This window comes from Heloderma suspectum, chromosome 5 (assembly GCF_057233095.1).
Source record: "Heloderma suspectum isolate Gila_16-S chromosome 5, 16-S_ref, whole genome shotgun sequence".
Classification (NCBI taxonomy): Eukaryota; Metazoa; Chordata; class Lepidosauria; order Squamata; family Helodermatidae; genus Heloderma; species Heloderma suspectum.
In genome coordinates this window covers 123,977,808-123,999,890 of record NC_139462.1, presented here as the reverse complement: position 1 = coordinate 123,999,890, position 22,083 = coordinate 123,977,808, and positions in this window count along the sequence as shown.

The window sequence follows — 22,083 nt, the reverse complement described above, 5'->3', positions numbered from 1 at the left end:
CATTCAGGCTTTATCCATCATGACACAACCTACATAACAGGGGTCCCACTTGTTTTGGACCTGTGGGCACATTTGGGAATTTGAGAAGCTGCTGTAGATGCCACCAGAAAATGGCTCCCATGGAGGATGTGGCTAGTCACATAATGGCTACTGTGTGGGCCTGACAAGATAGAAGAGGTGGTGGGTGGGAGAAATAGCAAGGAAAAGGGGGAGAGGGGAGAAAAAGAGCGAGGCTGGAAGTGGAGAGAAACAGCAATATAGAGGGGGAGTGGGATAGAGCAAAAGCAAGGCTAGGGCTAGGAAGGGAGAGAAGGCAACTAGGGACAGGGAAGGAAAAGAAATGGGGAGGAAAGGTGTTGGGTGGAGAAAAAGAGCAAGGCTAGAGGGCGGGAGCGGAGAGGAAGAGCCAAGGGAAAAGGGCTGTGTGGATGGAAAAGATTGGGTGCAGCCAGGAAGCAACTCTTTCCTTCTCTTCCTGCCCACTGAACAGCTGATCAGTGGCAAGTTCAGAAACAAGAAAGAGAACCTGGTACTCTAACATTTTCCCATTTTTTAAAATTAAAAATATATTTTTGAAGGTGGCAGGGAGAGCTTTGCAGGTGTCGTTGTAGGTCCCTGCAGGTGCTCTGTTGAGGACCCCCGCTCCACGATATATCTCCGCCCTACGGATTTCTTTGGTTTCCTTTTGGGTCTATGAAGTTCATAAGGAAAATAGGATGTGTTATACTTATGCAGATTTAACTTCCAAACATTTCTGTAATTGGAACTACGGTTGAGACAGCAATCCTATACAGATACCAGAGGGATAGTTTTTTCATCTTTTCTTTTGAACTTAATCAAAATACAGATTTCAATTAATCTGAACATTTGAAGGGTTCCTTTACTTTGATGCATTTTTATTCTCGCATGCTCCCCCAATCATTTATCAAAAATAGAATTTATGATCTCCCACTGATCTTTGTGTTTTAGCCATTACTGCTACTACTCGCTGCATAGCTCAAACAATAACATACAGCAATCCCCCTTTTTAGTATTATACCAGTTTACTAATCTATCAAATTTGACATGTCCCTCTCCAAACATCTCTTAATGATAAGATAGCCTTTGCCAATATGAGAAAAATCTATAGGAAAACAAATTTGATCTTTGCCTATATTAGCAGCAAAAATAGTTGTAAGCAGTGGTGAACATCTTTCTGTAAACACCAAGCAAGATACATGTCCTATTACTGCTAAACACTGTTAGCCAATAATACACAGGTTTTTTATGTGTATTTGATGTTAGCATCAAAACTATATTTGGCAGTAGTATCCCTCCAATAGTAATAAGAATAAATTACTCAAAAACTCCACAAAAACTTATTGGGTTTGATCCAGAATTTACTGCTTCTGGACAGAAAGAACCCTTTTGTCCACAGAAAGAATGCTTCTGATCTAGAAGAGGAATTCTGCTGGTGGGGTGAGGGAAAAGGCGAGTTTAGTCTCTTCCCCCTGAAAGTGCTCCAGAGGTTGGGGAGTTGCTCCGAGCAGCTATGAGTTGCAAGGGGAAGGCGGAATCAACAAAAATAATCTTCTCTCTCTCTCCCCACCCTGTCTACTACTCTGAGAATTGTGAGTGAGCTCCACTCAGGGAGTGCTCTCAACCAGGGGAGGAAACCCTGAATCCATTCTACTGACACTAACATAATTCACCAGAAAGTGAAGACAGCTTTGTTGGCCAAAAAAAGAATTCCAAAAGAAAAATAGTAAAATCCATATAAGCGTAATAATTTTATTAGGCCAACTAAAACGTCATAAAATGCTCAAAAACTTGCACAGTGTTTTGTGACCTTTGTTTTGGCCTAATAGACCCTGGTTTGCTTTTTGGACTGACTAGCTGTCAGTGCAGGTGTTAAGTATTTTACTGTTGAAAATGGTCTTCTGGATGAGTTCTTGGTGTTTTTAGGATCTCAACCTTAACTTAAGAAAAAGTTGCTTGTTACTCTTTCATGGCATTTTTGTTGACCAAATTCAGGGTTGTGACTCCCTCAGAAATCCTGTTCACAACATTTGGTAAGATTTTCAGGGAGCAATCCTACCAGGGAGGAGCACGGGGCCATTCCATGCTGCCTACGAGGCAGTGCGGGACAGGGTGAAAGTCAGTTCTCGGAACCAACCTATCCACTGGCCGTCTAGCTGCTGACTAGCAGCCATAGGATTGCACCCTCAAGGTATTTTTGAGGAGGTGGGGGTGGGTTGTACAGCTACAAACCTAAAACCAAACAGTGCAATTTATCAGGAAGTTCTTCTGTCCAAGGCCTGTTGAAATGAATGGGAGCAGCTGCTTCTACCATTTCAATGGGAATTGAATAGGAGGCCTTCTATGGGATTGCAGTCTTATTCCTTAATAATAATATTTTATTATTATTGTTATTTATTTGATTTATACCCTGCTTTTCCACAAGAACAATGGCAGTCAGTGGGTGGGATCCAGACTTTAGAGACAGGCCACTGAAATTACTTGGACATGGAAGATGACTAACTTATGTCCTATTAATTTCAATGGTTCTACTCTATGTATGACTAAGACAGCAATCCTATGATCCCTGGGCAAGTGACCTCAGATTCCCCCTTCCAAGGTTGGAGGTGGCATGCCAACTTTGGAAGGTGGAGTCAGAGATCTGACCCTTATTCTCCGCCCCCTCACAGCCAACATGGAAAGAACTGTGCTGGCTGCCCTCCAAAGTCAGAAAAGCTACCTCAGAGGAGGAGGAAAAGGTATGTTCTGGTAGGCAGGGAGAGAAGAGAGGCCAGGATACGATTTATCCTGAGCCGCCTACCCTCCCCCTCCAAAGCTCCCTTGCTAGATGGGCTTAAAAAAGCCCATCTAGCACAATCTGAAGGGCAGGAGGACAGGGAGGTGAAGATTGCCTCCTCCACTCCTCCTCATTGGATGATCGGATACTTTTGAATTTGGGAGCTTCCGATCACTGAGGGTGCAATCGATAGGAGTGCACCCTAAAACTGCATCCAACCCAATGCCTTCATCATAAATATTTCAATTAAGATTTTCAAACAAACTTTGAAAATCTACAACATTTGTAATTAAATCATGAATGGACAGTTTTGAAAAAATGCTCATGTGTAAATAAACGAATTGGGAATAAAATCCTATGGTGATTACTACCCAGCACTCTTGCTTTCATTACCAAGAGGCCAACGCATAGTCTATGTCAGTAGTAACTGGGGTTTATGAAGCCACCAACTCCTCCCCAATAAATTTCTACAACGTGAGGGAATTATAATGGCTATAATTTTTAAGGGGAAGAGAGTTAGCCAGATTTTGAGGATTGTTCTGTTTGATACTACGGAAACCTGCTGCTGCCCTCCAAGCTAGTGCAGAATGGAGAGTAACTATAACCTCCATGGAATGTTGGGAATTCTTACTAGTTGGCTTCTGTAACGGCCACAGAGAGGCTATAGCTGGACATGTTTATCAGATAGGATCTTGAGATCGGGATTCATCTGTAAGGTTTTTGTTTGTTTTGTCTGGTGAGAGGCCTGCCTGGCTCCAAAAGCGCCAGTTTAAGACCGTCCTCTACTCTAGGCATTTGGCAGCATATGATAAGGTTTTTAGTTTGGGTCCTAAATTTCTTAATGTTGATTGTTAAAATTGTTGGGGGGGGGTATGCTGTCTTTATGTTTGTATGTAAATGGTTTTTATATTATGTACAATATTGTCTTTTTAAGATTTTTAATCTTTGTGAACCACCCAGAGAGTTTTAGCTATTGGGGAGTACAAAAATGTAATAAATGAAATGAGAGAATGATATTACTAATTACCCCATTGTCAGCAACTTGTTGGGCTGACTCCTTTGGGGAATATCTTATTTGGGCCTTATTTCTGTCCTTGGGGACAAGGCAGCCATGGGAGAAAACACTACTGATTTCAAGAGGGAGTTGCACACAGTTTTGAAAAGTGGCCTGTGTTTTCTCTAAAGCCTCAGCTAGGATTCATTGGACTCAGGAAGAGGCCAATCTTCCCCTCCGTAGAATATTTCAAGGTGGATCTCCCCCACTTCCCCCTGTCACACACACACACATTTGTCTGGAGCAATGATTTTCCAACTGTGGTATGGAAAATTCTAGGGTTTGTAAGAAGACCTGTAATGGCTGAATTTTCTACTGCTGGATCTTCCCCTTCCATGTTGTAGTTACAGGAAAGTGTTGGGTGCATTTTGAGGTGCATTCTCAGTTCACATGGGAAAATTGCAAGGCATGATGGGAAAAACTAAAATGGGAAAAACTAAAATGATACACTAGTGAAAATAACTGAATCAGATTTTGAAATTTGGTAATATTTTTGCAGCAAGAAGCCATGCTGTTAACAGTAAAGAAAACGAAAGAGCTGAAGCTGCTGCATTGTATTGTTTTGGTTGCCTCAGAAGAAAACTGAAAATGAACTTCTGAGTTAGCGAATTGTTTATTTAGCAGTGCAAATAATCAGAGCAAAAAAGGGGGAATTCCCAGATTTACTTCAAGTTCCTTTTCTCCTAATCTGGTGGACTGGAGTTGAACTCAAGCAAGTGAAGTTAATAAGTACAGTGAAGCAAGTCAAAGACTTTCTTTTTCAGTGTAAGCAATGATGAGTGAAAGACGTATTTAAAGAGAATTTGTGTATTTTATGTATATATTTATTTATTTTTACTTAAAACCCTGCCCCATCCAAAGGAAATACTCAAAACTTGCACAGTGTTTTGTGACCTTTGTTTTGGCCTAATAAAGATATTGTGCTAATATTATTTAGATTTTTCTTTTGGAATAATTCACCAGCTTGATTCAATGTTTTCCATTATTTAAAATGGGAACTTCCAATCTGGTCAGATTCAGTGCTCACTGTTTTTGATGAAAGCAGTATCACATTAATTAGAATAAACAATAGCCATTGATAAAACATCATGACGGTGCCTTTCCGGTGGCATGCGACTTGGTGTGGATTGTTGCTTTATAAAGTGACCTCAATGCTTCTCAGTCCACCCAGCAAAACATGGCCCCTAGACAGCATCTTGGGGGGCATAGGATATTTCAGATTCCTGGATCTGAGGTCAGAGAGAATGCTCTGACTTTGGACCAGGAATCCATGTTCCCCTCCCCCTTGAAGCTGGTGCAGAGAGAACTGTGTGAGCTGCCTCTGAGGTTGCAAAAGCAACTCTAGGGAGGACGTAAAGGGGGTATTTCCGGGGGGGGGGGGAACTGGAGCGGTTGGTTTGCGTAGTATCCACAGGCCTCTCCAGCTTCCTTCCCTCCCCCTCTGCAGCGCCCCAGCTAGAGTGGCAAAAAGGCCCATCTAACTAAATGTAAAGCAGGAGACATGGTGGAGGTGACGATTGCCTCTGCATGCCTCCCACTCTGCAGTGGTATACAGAAGAGAATTAAATCAGTCTTAAAGGTCATGATGGAGGTGGTCTCATAAGTCCATTTGTCTTTCTTTCTTTCTTTCTTTCTTTCTAGAACGCCTTTCAGGGTGACCCCTTCCAAGGCAGCTCACAACAAATTAAAGCACAAAATTATTAGGACCATAAAATAATAAAATCAGCTGTGGAATTAAAACCGTGGGTCTGAAAAGATGTAAGTAGAAGTCTTGAACCAAGGGCCTTCAGCAGCTAGTCTCCAGTGCCCTACCTCCTGTGCTTCTAGCTCTCTTGGGTCCTCAGGAGGTCAAGCCAATTTGGTCTTAAGGAAAAGGATGCCCTCTAGGATGTCCTTTCAGCCTGAAGAGAGTCAGCTGATGTCCCAATTTGAATATTATTGTCAGCTGACCCTTTGCAACAATCAGGCCAAACCAGGCACCACAAAACCCTTGCAGCCAAACCAGTTTATCAATCTGAACAACTTGTTTTGAGTGTGAGGCCTCTGCCTAATCTCCTGCTGCCTCTTCCTGACTACTGCCTCAAGCTTGTGATGCCTGCCTACCTTTGACCTTCCATCTGTCTCTGGCTCCTTCAGCAATCTATTGCTGCCTTGGAACGCGACCTCTAGTCCATCTGTGACCACATCTGCTGCTCTTATCCTTGTCTGCCTGCACCCAAACTGCAGCCCATCCTGGAGCTAGGGCAATAACAGTGGGCCCCATGAAAGCATCCCTGGGCAGAGCATTCCATAGATGGGACATCACAATGAAAAAGGCCCTTGTTCTTGTTGCCATGTGCCTAATATCCAAAGATGGAGGCACCTGGATCACAGTAAATGTGCAGAAACATTCATGTGGGAATAGGTTGTCCTTCAGATACTCTGGTCTTAAGCTGTAGAGTTTTAAAGGTAAGCATCAGCACTTTGCATTGTTCTTAGAATGGACTGAAGGCCATGATACTATTTAAGATATGTTCCATTTGGCCAAAGCCTATCAACTGTCTACCAGCAATATTTTGCACTAACTAAAATTTCCGAGAAGTCTCGAAGGTAACGCCATGTACAGTGCATTAAAGCAGTCTAATCTGGATTTTACCAGAGCATGGATAACAGTGATTAGGCTGTCTGAGAGGGACTGCAGCTGGTGGTAGGCATTAAATGCCACAGATGCCACTCAGGCATCAAGAGTTAGGGCTGGATCTAACAGTACCCTCAAGCTGTGGACTCAGTCATTTAAGGAGAGTGCAACCCAATCCAGAACAGGTTGAACACCACCTCCTTGAACCACTGACTCACCCACCAAAACTACAGTGCCTTGCATAACTATCCCCCCCCCTTTGACTTTTCTACATTTTGTTTTGTTACAACCTGGAATTAAAATGGATTTAATTAGGAGTTCTTGTCACTGATCTACACACAATAGTGCATAATGTCGAAGTGGGGGGAAAATCTCCATATTTTACAAAATGCTTTACAAATAAAAAACTGAAAAGTCTGGATTTCATAAGTGTTCACCCCCTTTGCTGTGACACCCCCAAATAAGCTCTGGTGCAACCAACTGCCTTCAGAAGACACATAATTAGTTGAATGGAGTCTGGCTGTGTGCAATTCAAGTGTCACATGATCTCAGATTAAATACACCTGTTTCTGGAAGGCCTCAGAGTTTGTTGGGGAGCATATCTAAACAAACAGCATCATGAAGACGAAGGAGCTATCAAAGCAAGTCTGAGATAAAGTTCTGGAAAAGCACCAATCAGGGTTGGGTTATAAAAAATAAATAAATCCCAAACTATGAACATCCCCCAGAGCACCATTAAATCCATTATTACAAAATGGAAAGAATATGGCACAACCGCGACTCTGCCTAGAGAAGGCTGTCCATCAAAACTCAGTGACTGGGTAAGGAGGGCATTAGTCAGAGAAACAACCAAGAAGGCAATGGTAACTCTGAAGGAGCTGGAGAGATCCACAGCTGAGATGGGAGAAACCTTCCATGGGACAACTATCACCTGGATGCTCCACAAAGCTGGGCTTTATGGAAGAGTGGCAAGAAGAAAGCCATTGCTCAAAAAAAAAATCCCACACCATATCAAATCCCATTTGGATTTTGACAAAAGGCATGTGGGAGACACAGCAAACATGTGGGAAAGGGTTCTCTCGTCTGATGAGACCAAAACTGAACTTTTTGGCTTTACTGCAAAATGCTATGTGTGGCACAAAGCCAACAGTGCTCATCACCCTGAGAACACCATCCCCATGGTGAAGCATGGCGGTGCAAGCATCATGTTGATGCTTTTCATTGACAGGGATTGGGAAACTGGTCAGGATTGAGGGAAAGATGGATGGAGCCAAATACAGGGCAATTCTAGAGGAAAACCTGTTTCAGTCTGCAAGGGACCTGGGACTGGAGCAGAGGTTCACCTTCCAGCAGGACAATGGCCCTAAACACTCAGCCAAAGTTACACTGGAGTGGTTTAAAAACCTGAATGTCGTAGAATGGCCCAGTCAAAGCCCAGACCTCAATCCGACAGAGAATCTGCAGCAAGACTTGAAAATTACTGTTCACCAACAATCCCCATCCAACCTGACAGCAATGTTGCCACGAAGAATGGGCAAAAATTGCAGGATCCACATGCGCAAAGCTGGTAGAGAGTTACCCACAAACACTCATAACCTGCCAAAGGTGCTTCTACCAAGTATTGACTGGGGGGGGGGGGGTGAATACTTATACAGCCAACAAATGCCAGTTTGTTTTTGTTTAATTAACTTTTGTGGCACAATAAAAATATTTTGCACCTTCAAAGTGTTAAGTATGTTCTGTAAATCAAATGGTAAAAATGCTAATTAGATCCATTTTAATTCCAGGTTGTAACACAACAAAATGTGGAAAAGTAAAAGGAGAGTTAATACTTATGCAAGGCACTGTATCTCTGTCTTGTCTGGATTGATCGTCAATTTGTTTGCCCCCATTCTGTCCATTACTGACATCAGAACCTGTATTCAGGAAATCTACAAGCCTCATCTGAATCTGATGAAAAGGAGAAATAGATCTTGGTGTTGTTGGCATGCTGATGATCTCATCCAGCAGTTTCATGGAGATGTAAAACACTATAGGAGGCAAAATAGAGGCTTGTGAATCCCCATAGTGCAAATGCCATGAGACAGAACAGTAACCTCCTGCACAACGAGACATCCAGGTAGGAAGAAACCACTGGAGCACAGCATCCCCAATCTCCATCCTAGATAGTAAATCCAGAAAGATACCATGATCCAAGGATTAAAAGCTGGGAGTCCCTGGAGAATTAGTAGTAAGGTCCTTGTTGTTGTTGTTGTAGTTGTTGTTGTTCAGTCGTTAAGTCATGTCCGACTCTTTGTGACCTCATGGACCATAGCACGCCAGGCCTTCCTGCCCTCCGGTCTCTCCCAGTGTGCTCAAGTTCATATTCATTGCATCGGTGATGCTATCTAGCCATCTCATCCTCTGCCGTCCCCTTCTCCTTTTGCCTTCAATCTTTCCTAGCATCGGGGTCTTTTCCAGGGAGTTTTCTCTGGAAAAATATTTTTCTCTGGCCAAAATATTTGAGCTTCAGCTTCAGTATCTGTCCTTCCAATGAGCAGTCAGGGTTGATTTCCTTTAGGATTGACTGATTTGACCTCCTTGCAGTACAGGGGACTCGTAAGAGTTTATTTCTACAAGTTGGAAGAGAGCTTGTTAATTCTTTTTTCCTGGATGCTGCTATTGTTAGCTGTGCTGCTATTCACATAAATGTTGTAATTAATTTTTATTGTGAGTTTTAACAAAACAAGCAAGTAACAAAACCAAAAAATTAAAAATATAAAGCATATTCTAAAATCCTCAGTTTCAAATATTACAGTATTCTAGGGAGAAAAAAAGAGGAAAAGATAGATTGCACATAAACTTCAGTAAAAGCAGACCATATATCCAAATATGAGTCCATTTGCAGTTACACCTATATACCACTCTTTCACATGTTGCTAGTGGAGTTAAGTCTTCAACCCATTGCATTATAAGCAGTGAGCTTTTATCCTTCTAGTATTATAGTATCAGACTTTTAGCAACCAAAAGGACACGGAAGATCCATTTACACCAACCATGTGTTACTTTCCAACAAGCAGGTAAGTAACTTAGCCTCTGCTAAAGAATATCTGTCACATGCAGCAGGACAGAGAGGAGAGCTTTGGTGGGGGCCAGCCAGTGATAAGATTATGCTAATTCCTGATTAAACTAAAGAAATTGCTGATAGGAGACAATTTACCAAGGTGAGAAACCTGGCAAAGCAAATCAATTTGCAATACCACATCAAATATCCTGCCACATTTTGCATTTTTTTGGAAGGCCAGATTAAGTTTTTAACTTGTGACGCTGCAGAATCATTTCTCCCTGGCATGAAAATTAAAACTAAAGATCTGTCTTCCTCAGCTCCCTGAATTTGGACTTCAGCTACATTTTTTTGGTTGCTAGTCAGTATTTTCATGTCTTCTTTGGCTTTGCACTGATACCAAGTCTGGGTGATATGCCAGACCTAACTGCATCACATTCTATTGCTTTTTCCTCCCCGCCTTTTTCTATTCTCCCCCCCTTCTTTTTGCGTATGCATAACCACATATATATAATTTGTGTTCCAGAGAGAGCAATCCTGTGGCCCACTAGACATTGTCTAGTGGGCCATAGAATATGCTCTATTCCAGGAACCGACCTCAGAGACTGTGCTCTGAGGTTGGTTCCCAGAAATCCGACCTCCCCCCTCGTCCATGCTGCCTCCGAGGCAGCACGGAGAAGCCCTGTTCTCCATGCTTGCAAAACAAGCGCAGAGCGACTGAAAGGGGGCAGGGCTGGGGGGCATTCTGGGGAGGGGAAAGCAGAGCTGCACGTACGGCACATCCTATGATGTTTGAAATGGTTAGTTCTAAATGTAAACTAAGGATGTATTTGTCATACCACTTATGTTATACAAATTTAGTTATTTTTTGTAAATCTGGAAAGATGTGTTTGGGTGGAGGGGCACATTTACTTTTGCTTTTTCAATCCGTAATGTGACTTTATGGAACATCAGGGGGCTCCGAAATGTAAACAAGCGGGAAAGAGTTCTTTCTAAGTTAATATAGCTTAATGTTGACATGGCCTTCTTACAAGAAACCCATTTGATGGCTGTAGATGGACAGATGTTGTAAAAAGGACTGGGTTGATGAAGCTTATGTCACAGATACTTCAAGATGGTATAAAGGGGTTGCAATTTTAATTCATAAGCGACTTCCTATTTCAGTTCAACAGGTGATTCTTGACACTGAGGGGCACTTTTTGATTCTGGTAGGGAAGTATACAAGTAAGTTAATTGCTGTGATAGATGTATATGGGCCAAATATTGATTCTTCTGCTATGTCTGGTACTCCAGGCTTACATGATAGAATATGGTTTAACTGATGCTTGGAGAATCTTACATCCTGCCGACAGAGAGTATAATTTTATTTCATCAGTTTACCATAACTGCTTTATATTAGACTATTTTTTGATCTCTACATCTTTAGTATGTCAAATTAAAGACTGCAAGATTGACACATTGGTAGTGTCAGATCACACCCCAGTATGTTTGGAATTGCAATTTTCTGACACTGGGCCCAAAGGACACTCCCACAGGAGTACATCCAGAGGAAGGGTTCATTGTAGGTGGCGCACCCACTCTTGCTCTCGCTTGCGCTCTCACTCCTCCAGTTCCAGGGATGATGGACACAGCAGACCACATTCTAGATAGGGACGCATCTGCACCTCCACTCCTCAGGCCTGCTCCAAGAGAAGCAAACAGAGAGGGAGAGGGGCATTTCCCAGAAGAAGTGCACCAGGTCCCCATCTTTATCCAAAAGAGGAGGCCAAAGAGGTGAAAGGAGGAGGGATGGGAGGTCAGAACTCCTTCATCTCCCGCCTACTGCTCTGATTCCCAGAGCTCTCGATCCCCTTCCCTTAGGGATTTGAGGACATCGGAGATGGAGGAGGAGGAGGAAACCTCGGAAGGAGGCCAACACAGGGAAAAGCCCTCCCAAGGCCACCTTTCCCCCCCCCCAGATGCCTTTACCAAGATGATATCAGACTCAACATTATTTATTTTATTTATTTATTACATTTATATCCCGCCTTTTTTCCTCTTTAAGGAACCTGAGGCGGTGTACATAATCCTCCTCCTCTCCATTTTATCCTCACAACAACAGCCCTGTGAGGTAGGTTGGGCTGGGAGGCAGTGACTAGCCCAAAGTCACCCAGTGAGCTTCCATGGCCGAGTGGGGACTAGAACCCGGATCTCCCTACTCCCAGTCCAGCACTCTAGCCACTACACCACACTGGCTCTTGGAGCTGATGGATCAGGAAGAGACTCTGCCACCCAGCCAGCCTTGAATGAAGAGAGTGGGAATAGCGACGGCCTTCCCAGCAGTCCACCCTTCACATCCAGGTGTACCACTCCTGCTGAGCCTCCAAGAAATCCTTCAGAAGGAATGGTCAAAGCTGGCAAAAATAAAGATGAACCACCACCACTGGGAAAGGTTCTACAGTCTACAGGAGGGCATCATGCAAGACCTGGTCACCCCAAGGGTGGATGACCCTGTCGCCATGCCACTTCTCACTTGAGAACACGATGAGCTCCCTGCGGACCAGCATGACCAGAGGGCCAAGTCAGCACTCTGCAGAGGCTTCAAGGCCACAGCCACGTCCATGTGAGCAGCAACCACATCAGCAATTGTCGCTTGTGGGATCTTCATGAAGGCAAATGGCTTACTTCAAGAAAGATCCTTGGGAAAAGAGGTGCATGAGACCATATAGGAAATAGCCACAGCAGCAGCATTCCTGGCCAATGCCTCATTGGACTCCTTTCAACTGGGGCGAAGAGCCACAGTGGCAAAGATCATGGCAAGAAGAAATATTTGGTACACAGCGTGGGAGTTGATGCCAAGATGAAGTCTAACCTGGCGAGCATTCCGTTCTCAGGAAAGTTCCTGTTTGGGGAGGGCTTGGACAAGATCCTTGTGGAGACAAAGGGTAAGAAGAAGGTATTGCCAAACTCAGTGAAGAAGGAAACAAAGTGTTTCCCGTTAAAGCCCAAGTCCTTTCATTCCTACAGGCCATCCTTCCCCTCCGGTTACATACCCAGAAAGGGCAAACCCAAACGGCAGCAAAATTCCAGGCTCAACCCAGGAAACCACAGAGGGCAACACCAGCAGGCGAAGAACACTTTTCCTGTGGGAGGGCGGCTGTGAGACTTCTCAGATGATTGGAGGCAGGTCTCTGTGGACAGCTGGGTATTGGAGACTGTGGGAAAGGGCTACTCCATACAGTTCCAGCAGACACCCAGCGAACACTTCTTCAGATCTCCCCACCTGGGGAACCTCGCCAAGCATTTGAAGACTCCTTCAACAATTCAACACTTATGACAGATTTGGGCCGTTGAAAACATACCCGGAAGAGAGAGGAGACAGGGTGTCTTCTCTGTCTTCTTCAAAGTCCCAAAGAGGAACGGAGGACCAGACCCATTCGGGATTTTAAAAGACTCAATTGCTGTCTGAGGAAACAGAAGTTCCAAATGGAGACACTCAAATCCACAAAAGAGAGTCTCAGGCAAGGGGACTTCCTAGCATTGGTGGATTTGTCAGAAGCCTACCTATACATCCCCATCCAAACCTCTCACCGCACATTTCTGTGCTTCACTTATAGAACAAAACAGTTGCAGTTTAGGGCCATCTCCTTCGGCCTAGTCTCAGCACCCAGAGTATTCACAAAGATTCTTCTGGCCCCAGTGGCCCATCAGTTGCATTCCAATCTGGACGACATTCTAATTCGTTCCTCATCAAGGGAACAATGCATCCAGGACACCAACGAGACTCTAGCAACCATACGATCCTTGAGATTTGTCACCAACGAGAGAAAGAGCTCCCTTTTACCCTCACGGTCCCTGCTCCACCTGGGAGTGACTCTGGACACCACCAAGGACACCATGACTCCTATCACCAGACAAACAGACTGGTGAGCAGACTGGCAACCCTGATTCAAGGAGGGTCTGTCTCCAGGAGTTGGCAAAACTGATGGGCATGGTGGTAATGCCAAGACTCTGTCCAGTAGGTAAGATTCCATTCAAGGCCTCTACAATCCTTCCTACTGGCCTTCCAGACAGAGATAGCATGCAATCACAACCCATCAGTGAGGCTCCTAATGGAGGTCACTCGCTCCCTGCCCTGGTGGTCCCACCCAGCCAATTTTGCAAGGGGCATCCTCATACAGATGCTGACATTCACCACACTAACTACTGATGCTTGCCTGATGGGATGGGGCATTATCTGCATATCCAGGACCTATGGACCAACGAGGAGTCTCAGCTCAGCATAAGCCTGCTGGAACTGAGGGCAATCTGGCTGGCACTGAGACACCTGGCCCAACAGCTGGAGACACAAGATGTTCTGATGAGAATGGACAGTGTCATGGCCAAGCCCTACATGACTAAACATGGAGTGACACGGTCCAGGACCCAACAGAGAGAGACCATGAAGCTATTCAGGTGGGTGCAAACACATCACGGCTCCAAAAAGGTGGAACATCCCAAAGGTGTGTTAAACGTCTAGGGCGACTGGCTCAGCGTGACCTCCGTGGACCTAAGGGAATGGTCCCTCCACCCAGACTCCTTCAAGTGGCAGACAAGCCAACTAGGCCTGCCCTGCTTAGACCTTTTTGCCTCTCAACACAATGCCAAACTGCCCAGGTTTGCCTCCCGCTATCTCAGGAAAGGCGCCGAGCTCATGGATGCCCCGACCAGCAGGTGGCCCAGGGGGGCTCCTATATACTTCCCCGCCCCTTGCCTCTCATCCCCAAAGTGGTCTGGAGGGCAAAAGACCAGCGGGTGGAACTAATCCTAATAGTGCTCAACTGGCCAAGACAACCGTGGTACACTGACTTAGTAAACCTGTTGACGGCCAGCCCAGTACTTCTCCCTTTTTGGCATGACCTGCTGACCCAGGGTCCGATCATACGCCAAGACCCAGCCTTCCTAAAACTGACCATCTGGAGATTTAGCGGGACCTACTAGATGGCCGAGGCTCCTCGACCAGGGTGGTCTCCACCCTTCTCACCACCAGGAGGACCTCCACTAACAGGTTGTATGAGCACACCTGGAGGGCCTTCCTCAGCTGGGCTCAGTCATCGGGGAGGGATCTGCTATCCACTAACATAGGGGATATCCTGGATTTCCTCCAAGAGGGCCTGTCTGTGGGCCTCAAAGCCAATACCTTGAGTAGACAGGTTTCTGCCCTGGGGTCCATCCTCAGGGAATTGGACAGGGGGCCCATAGGGTCCCACCCCCACGTTAGGAGATTTCTCAGGGCAGCCTCCCTGATCGATCCTCCCCCCGGTCAGAAGGTTCCCCATGTGGCGCCTCAACATCGTCCTCAGGGGATTGACCAAGGCTTCATTCAAACCTCTGGGGGCAGCTACCCTTAAGGTGTTACCCTTCAAAACCGCCTTCCTCCTGGCCATCACCTCCGCCAAGAGGGTCTCCAAGTTGGGGGTTGTGTCCACAGAAAAGGAGCTTTGTGTCTTCCATAGAGACAAAGTGATCCTCTATCTTCATCCCTCCATAGGGCCCAGGAATTAGTCATCCCATCCAACCCTCAAGAAAGGGAGTGGCACACCTTGGATGCCAGGCGGGCTCTCAAGTTCTAACTCAACAGAACCAAGCCCCACAGGCAGCATAGCACCCTGTTTGTGTTCTTTAGACCATTCTCCAAGGGCAAGAATGTTTCTGTAGCCTCCCTTGCCCACTGGTTATGTGAGTGCATCACACTGGCATATTCCTCCAGCAGTTTAACAGTTCCAGAGGGAATATTAACCCACTCACTGAGAGGGATGTCCACCTCAGCGGCCTTCTGGGGGAGGGCCCCTATGGAGAAGTTCTGCAAAGTAGCCACATGGTTTTCAGTGCACACATTCACACAACGCTATAAGATCAACTTATTTGCCTCAGCAGAGGGTGCCTTTGGCAGGTATGTCCTACAGAGAGTGCTACAATCCTAGCAAGAGGCCAGCTAGAGCAGGGATCCCCAACACTTTTCAGCCTGTGGGCGCATTTGGAATCCTGACAAAGTGCCATGGACACCAGTGACAACATGGCTGCCATGCGGGGGGCATAGCCACTCACAAAATGGCCATCATGGAGTGTGTGGCTACTCACAAAATAGCCACTGTGGGGGTGTGGCTACCCACAAATGGGCTGCCATGTGGGGATCAGGTCAGAAAGGAATCAGGTGGGCAAACAAGCAGGGAAAGGCTCTAGCTTCCCCCCTCCCCCATAAAAGGCCTCTGCTGCTGCACACAGCAAAAAACCAAATGGGGCTGTGTGGGGCAGCCAGCAAGCCCTGAAATCTAGCATGCACAATGAACAAAAGTAGCTCAGGGGTGTGAGGAAGCATGTGGCAAAATCCTTAACTTTGCACGTGCTCCTCACATGCACCAAACAACATCCAGAGTGCCATGGCAAGCACAAGGCGGGCAGCCATGGGAGAGAATGGGAAATGCCCCTGCATCACCACCACACCAAACATAAAAGCCTAGAGGTAAAGCAATGCAGGCATATGAATGAACTGGCTGAAAATTCCATTGCTTTACCCACCCACCCCCAACAAACAAACAGAAAGGCACAGAGGACAAGCACCACACCTCCCAACACACAACAATAACAGGTTGGAGACTAAGCACTATCCCCCTCCTCTGCAAAAATGCAGATAGGAGGGTGAGCAAGCAGGCAGATAATGCCCTCCCTTTGCTCCCCTCTCAGATGGAAAAGACCCTAGCCCACTTGGTCCCATCCCATATTGCCAGTTTGCATTCAAGGGGAATACTTTCCTTTCCAACAGTCACCCACCACTCACGCCCACTTGTAACAGGCACAGAATGGGAGTAAGGACACCGGTTTGTAATGTATTACTTTGGCCAATCAGAGAGTAAGGGGGTATATAGAGAAATCAGATCTATAGACTTAAAAATATAGAGCAATCAGGAAGTTAGCACACATGCCTTGCATACATAGGGCTCAATTTAAGGCTTTGAGGGTACACCTGTGCCCTTGGAAGCTCTGTTAGGGACCCCTGGGCTAGAGGGTCTGATGGCCCACCCAGGGATGAATTGCTTTTTTACATCCCCAAGCTCTCTGGCTTCCTGCACTCAAAATTAGTGAGAAATGAGAAATTTGTTTGTTTGTTTGTTTATTTATTTATTTATTTATTGCATTTATACCCCGCCTTTTTTCCTCTTGGAAGGAACCCAAGGCGGCTTACATTCTCCTCCTCCTCTCCATTTTATCCTCACAACAACAACCCTGTGAGGTGGGTTGGGCTGAGAGTCTGTGACTGGCCCAAAGTCACCCAGTGAGCTTCCATGGCCGAGTGGGGCTAGAACCCGGATCTCCCAGCTCCTAGTCCAACACTCTTGCCCAGTGAATTTCTGTTCTACTCAAGTGAAGGAGGCCAGCTAGGCCTACCTGGGCCGGCCTCCTTCTAGGTGACTTACAGGCTAGGCAGGCTTCACTAACTTTTCTTTCACAACCTGATAGTCAATCAAAGTACTGACCGAGAGTTGACAGGACCAGTGGCTACTGATGTGAGGCAGCGGCTGGAAGACTCAACTGGCGAGCCGGGGGAAGGCCCAGACGCCGCCAGAAGACCAAATTCGGAGACTGCCTTCCCGGCTCTGGAGGCGGGACCTTCCCCATGCTAGTTGGCCTCCTTCACTCAAGTAGAACAGAAATTCACCAGTGAGTAAAGAATGTCCTTTTACCAGCAGTGATTTGGGGTGATATATTTACTTCATAGTTCGTCAGCTTTTCTGAACCACATTTTCTTAAGTTCCCCAAACAGGATACCACCTGGTTTTCTTTCTTAAGTTTGATCTATTTCTCACAATATTTTATGTTCACTTATTTATATCATAAATACATGTAAACAGACATGTGGACAATATGGTCCACAATTCACATGGTCTAGTAAGCAGTTACTATTCCTTTTCCAAACTTTTATCCGAAACACATGCCGGCCTTTCATGAGTTCAGCTGGGAAAATATCATCCTTCCCATAGCAGGCTAAGAGGTCAGTAAGAAGTTACAGCATGTCAGCACAAATAAGAAGAGTTATGCTGGATCAGACCAAGGGTCCATCTAGTCCAGTGTTCTGTTTACACAGTGGTCAACCAGCTGTCAACGGGAAACCCACAAACAGGACATGAGTTCAGCATCCTCTATTTGCCCATGTTCCCCAGCAACTGGTATGCATAGGCTTACTGCCTCTGATCCTGGAGGTAGCATTGAGTCATCAGGACTAGTAGCCATTGATAGCCTTCTATTCCAGGAGTTTGTCTAACCACCTTTTAAAGCCATCCAAATTGGTGGCCATCACTATGTCTTGTGTTAACATAGTTTGACTATGCACTGTGAGAAGAAGTGCTTCCTTTTATCTGGCCTGAATCTCCCACCAATCAGCTTCATGGGTGACCCCGGGTTCTAGTATTATGACAGAGAGAGAAAAATGTCTCCCTATCCACTTTCTTCACACCATGCTTAATTTTGTACACTTCTATCATGTCTCCCCTTACTCGCCTTTTTTCCAAGTTAAACAATCCCAGCTGTTGTAACCTTCCCTCATAGGGGAGATGCTCCAGCCCCTTGATTATTTTAGTTGCCCTTTTCTGCACTTTTTCCAGCTCTGCAATCACTTTTTTTAGGTGTGGTGACCAGAACACTACACAGTATTCTTAAGTGTGGTCACACCAGAGATTTATATAAGGGCAGTATGATGTTGGCAGTTTTAATTTCAATTCTTTTCCTAATTATGCCTAATGTGGCGTTTGCCTTTTTTTTTTTTTTTTAAGCAGCCGCATACTAGGTTGAGATTTTTATCAAACTGTCCACCAAGGTCTCTTTCCTGGTCGGTCACCGCTAGCTCAAATCCCATCAGGTTATATCTGAAGCTGGGGTTTTTTTGCCGCACCATGCATTACTTTACACTTGCTTACATTGAACCACATTTGCCCCTTAGGTGCCCATTCTCCCAGTTCGGAGAGATCCTTTTGGAGCTCTTCATAATCCCTTTTTCTTTTAACCACACTAAATAATTTGGTGTCACTGGCAAACCTGGCCACTTCACTGCTCATTCCTAATTAATTTATGAGCAAGTAGGAAAGCATTGGTCCCAATACAGATCCCTATTTACATCCTTCCATTTGGAGACTTTACCATTTATTCCTACTCCCTGCTTTCGGTTCTTTAACCAGTTACTGATCCATAAGAGGACCTGTCCTCTTATTCCATGACTGCTAAATTGCTCCGGAGTCTTTGGTGGGGGACTTTGTCAAAAGCCTTTTGGAAGTACAAGTAAACAACATCTACTGGATCACCCCTGTCTATATGTTTATTGACACTCTCAAAGAATTCTAAATGGTTAGTAAGATGGGACTTAACTTTATGGAAGCTATGTTGATGCTTTTTCAGCAGGACTTTTCGTTATATATGCTTACTAATTTTATCTTTAATAATGCTTTCAACCAATTTACCCGAAACAGTCTTTAAACTAACTGGCTTGTAATTTCCTGGATCCCCCCTGGATCCCTTTTTAAAATGCATATTACATTGGCCATTCTCCAATCCTGTGGTACAGAGGCTGATCTTTGGGACACGTTGCGTATTTTTCTTAGACGATCAGCAGTTTCTTATTTGAGTTCTTTAAAAACTGTAGGATACATACCATCTGGGTCCAGTGATTTATTTAGTTTAAATTTGTCAATAAGGTTGAGAACTTGGTCCTTTGTCAGCACTATTTGCCTCAGTTCCTCAGACCTTCTTCCTGAAAATGTCAGTTCAGGCACAGGTATCTGTCCTATATCTTCTGCAGTGAAGACAGATGAGAAGAATTCGTTCAGTTTTTCTGCACTCTCTTTGTCCTCCTTTAACTCCATTGTCATCCAACGGTCCACCTGCCTCCCTAGCTGGTTTCCTACTTCTCATACATTTAAAGAATTCTTTATTGTTGGCCTTGATGTTGTTAGTGATATGCTCCTCAAAATGTTTTTTTGCATCTCTTATTTGCTTGCATCTCCTTTGTGCAAGCTTGTGCTCCCTTTTGTTTTCTTCGTTTGGGGAAACTTCCATTTTCTGAAGGAAGGCCTCTTTTCTCTAATAGCTTCCTGACATTGTTTGTTAACCATTTTGGTGGACTTGGTACTACCTTTACTAACCTGTGCTATACATTCTACCTGAGCTTTTATTATTTTGGTTTTGAGTAATCTCCAAGCATTTTGAAGGGATTTAACCCTCTTGACTCCCCTTTTTAACTTCCTTTTAACCAGCTCCCTCATTTTAGAGAAGTTCCATCTTTTGAAGTCAAATGTGACTGTGTTGGACTTCCTTGGTAATTTTCCACTTAAATATATATTACATCTGCTAGCACTGTGGTCACTGTTTCCAGTTGGTTCAACAACATTTACATCTTGTACTTGGTCCTAGGCAACATCACTTAGGATTAAACACAGGGTCGCCTCCCCTCTTGTTACTTCCATGACCGACTGTTCTAGGGCACAGTAATTTAAGGCATCAAGAATTTTAACCTCTTTGTCATGACTGGAACATGCATTTATCCAGTCAATCTGGGGATAATTGAAGTCACCTATTATTACAACACTTGGTCATTTCGAGACCTCCCTGATTTTGTTTTCCGTCTCAAAGTCACCCTGAGCCTTCTGGTATGGGGGACAATAGCATGCTCCTAGCATGAAATTAGTTTTGGAGCCTGTTATTGTCACCCACAGTGCTTCTGTGGAAGAGTCTGCCCGTTTTAGGTGTTCTCTCCACACTATGCCCTCTTTGATGTACAAAACAACAGCTCCTCCAGTACACCTTCCTGTAGAGTTTATATCCAGGGATGATGGTATCCTACTGGTTCTCTCCATTCCACCAGGATTCCACAATGCCAACTATATCTAGGTTCTTGTTTAAAACCAGGCACTCCAACTCTCCCATTTTGGCTTGGTGGCTTCTAGCATTTGCATACAAACATGGTGTCCCTCCCCAGATGCCTCTGGCATGTACATCTTTTGCTATGGCACTTAGGCCTCGATTGGGTATTATGTTTCACCATATGATCATGGTCTATTTTCTCCCCTTCTACATTTGGGCAATTGAAAATATTTTTATTTTCATCCCCTATAGATGATTTAACCCGAACCGGATGCTTCCTCAGCAAAGCTTTCGACAAAGTGCCCCATGATATCCTGATGAACGTACTAGCTAAAAGTGGGCTAGATGAAACAACTATCAGGTGGATCCACAATTGGCTACACAAAGAGTGCTTATCAATGGGATCTTCTCCAACTGGGGAGAGGTAACAAGCAGGGTACCACAGGGCTCAGTCCTGGGCCCAGGGCTCTTCAACATTTGTATTAATGACTTGGAGGAGGAGGTGCAGGGAATGCTGATCAAATGTGCAGATGACACAAAATGGGGCGGGATAGCTAATACCTTGGAAGACAGAAACAAAATGCAAAGTGATCTTGATAGGCTGGAGCGCTGGGCTGAAAACAATAGAATGATATTTAATAGGGATAAATGCCAAGTTCTGCACCTAGGAAAAAGAAACCAAATGCACCGTTACAAGATGGGGGATACGTGGCTCAACAATACTACAAGCGAGAAGGATCTTGAAATTGTTGTTGATCACAAGCTGAATATGAGCCAACAAAGTGATGTGGCTTCAAAAAAAGGCCAATGCTATTTTGGGCTGCATTAATAAAAGCATAGATTCCAAATCCCGGGAAGTACTAGTTCCCCTCAGCACTGGTTATGCCTCATCTGGAGTACTGTGTCCAGTTCCGGGCACCACACTTTAAGTAGGATGCAGACCAGCTGGAAAAGGTTCAGAGGAGGGCAACAAAGATGATCAGGTGACTGGAAACAAAGCCCTGTGAGGAGAGACTGAAAGAACTGGGCATGTTTAGCCTTGAGAAGAAAAGACTGAGGGGAGATATGATAGCACTCTTCAAGTACTTGAAAGGCTGTCCCAGAGAGGACAGCCAGGATCTCTTCTCGATCATCCCAGAGTGCAGGACACAGAATAATGAGCTCAAGTTACAGGAAGCCAGATTCCGGCTGAACATCAGAAAAAAACTTCCTGACTGTTAGGGCAGTATGGCAATGGAACCAATTCTGTAGGGAGGTGCTGGGGTCTCCCACACTGGAGGCATTCATGACGAGGATGCTGTGACTTGGATTCCTGCATTGAGCATTGAGTCTTATAGTCCTCTTCCAACCCTACTATTCTATGATTCTGTGATTCTCAGCTCCTGTTGGCTTTTCCCCAGGGTTTAGTTTAAAAGCTGCTGTGCCACCCTTTTTATGTTTAGCGGATGCAGTCTGGTTGCATTTTCATTCAAGTGGAGCCCATCCTTCTTTTACTGGCCTGGGTTTTCCCAAAATGTTGCCCAGTGCCTAACAAATCTGAACCCTCCTCCATGCACAACTGTCTCATCCACACGTTGAGACTGCTCAGCTTCGCCTGTCTAACTGGCCCTGCCCATGGAACAGGTAGCATTTCAGAGAAAGCCACCTTGGTGGTCCTGGATTTCAACTTCCTACATAGCAACCTAAATTTGGCTTCCAGGACTTTAAAA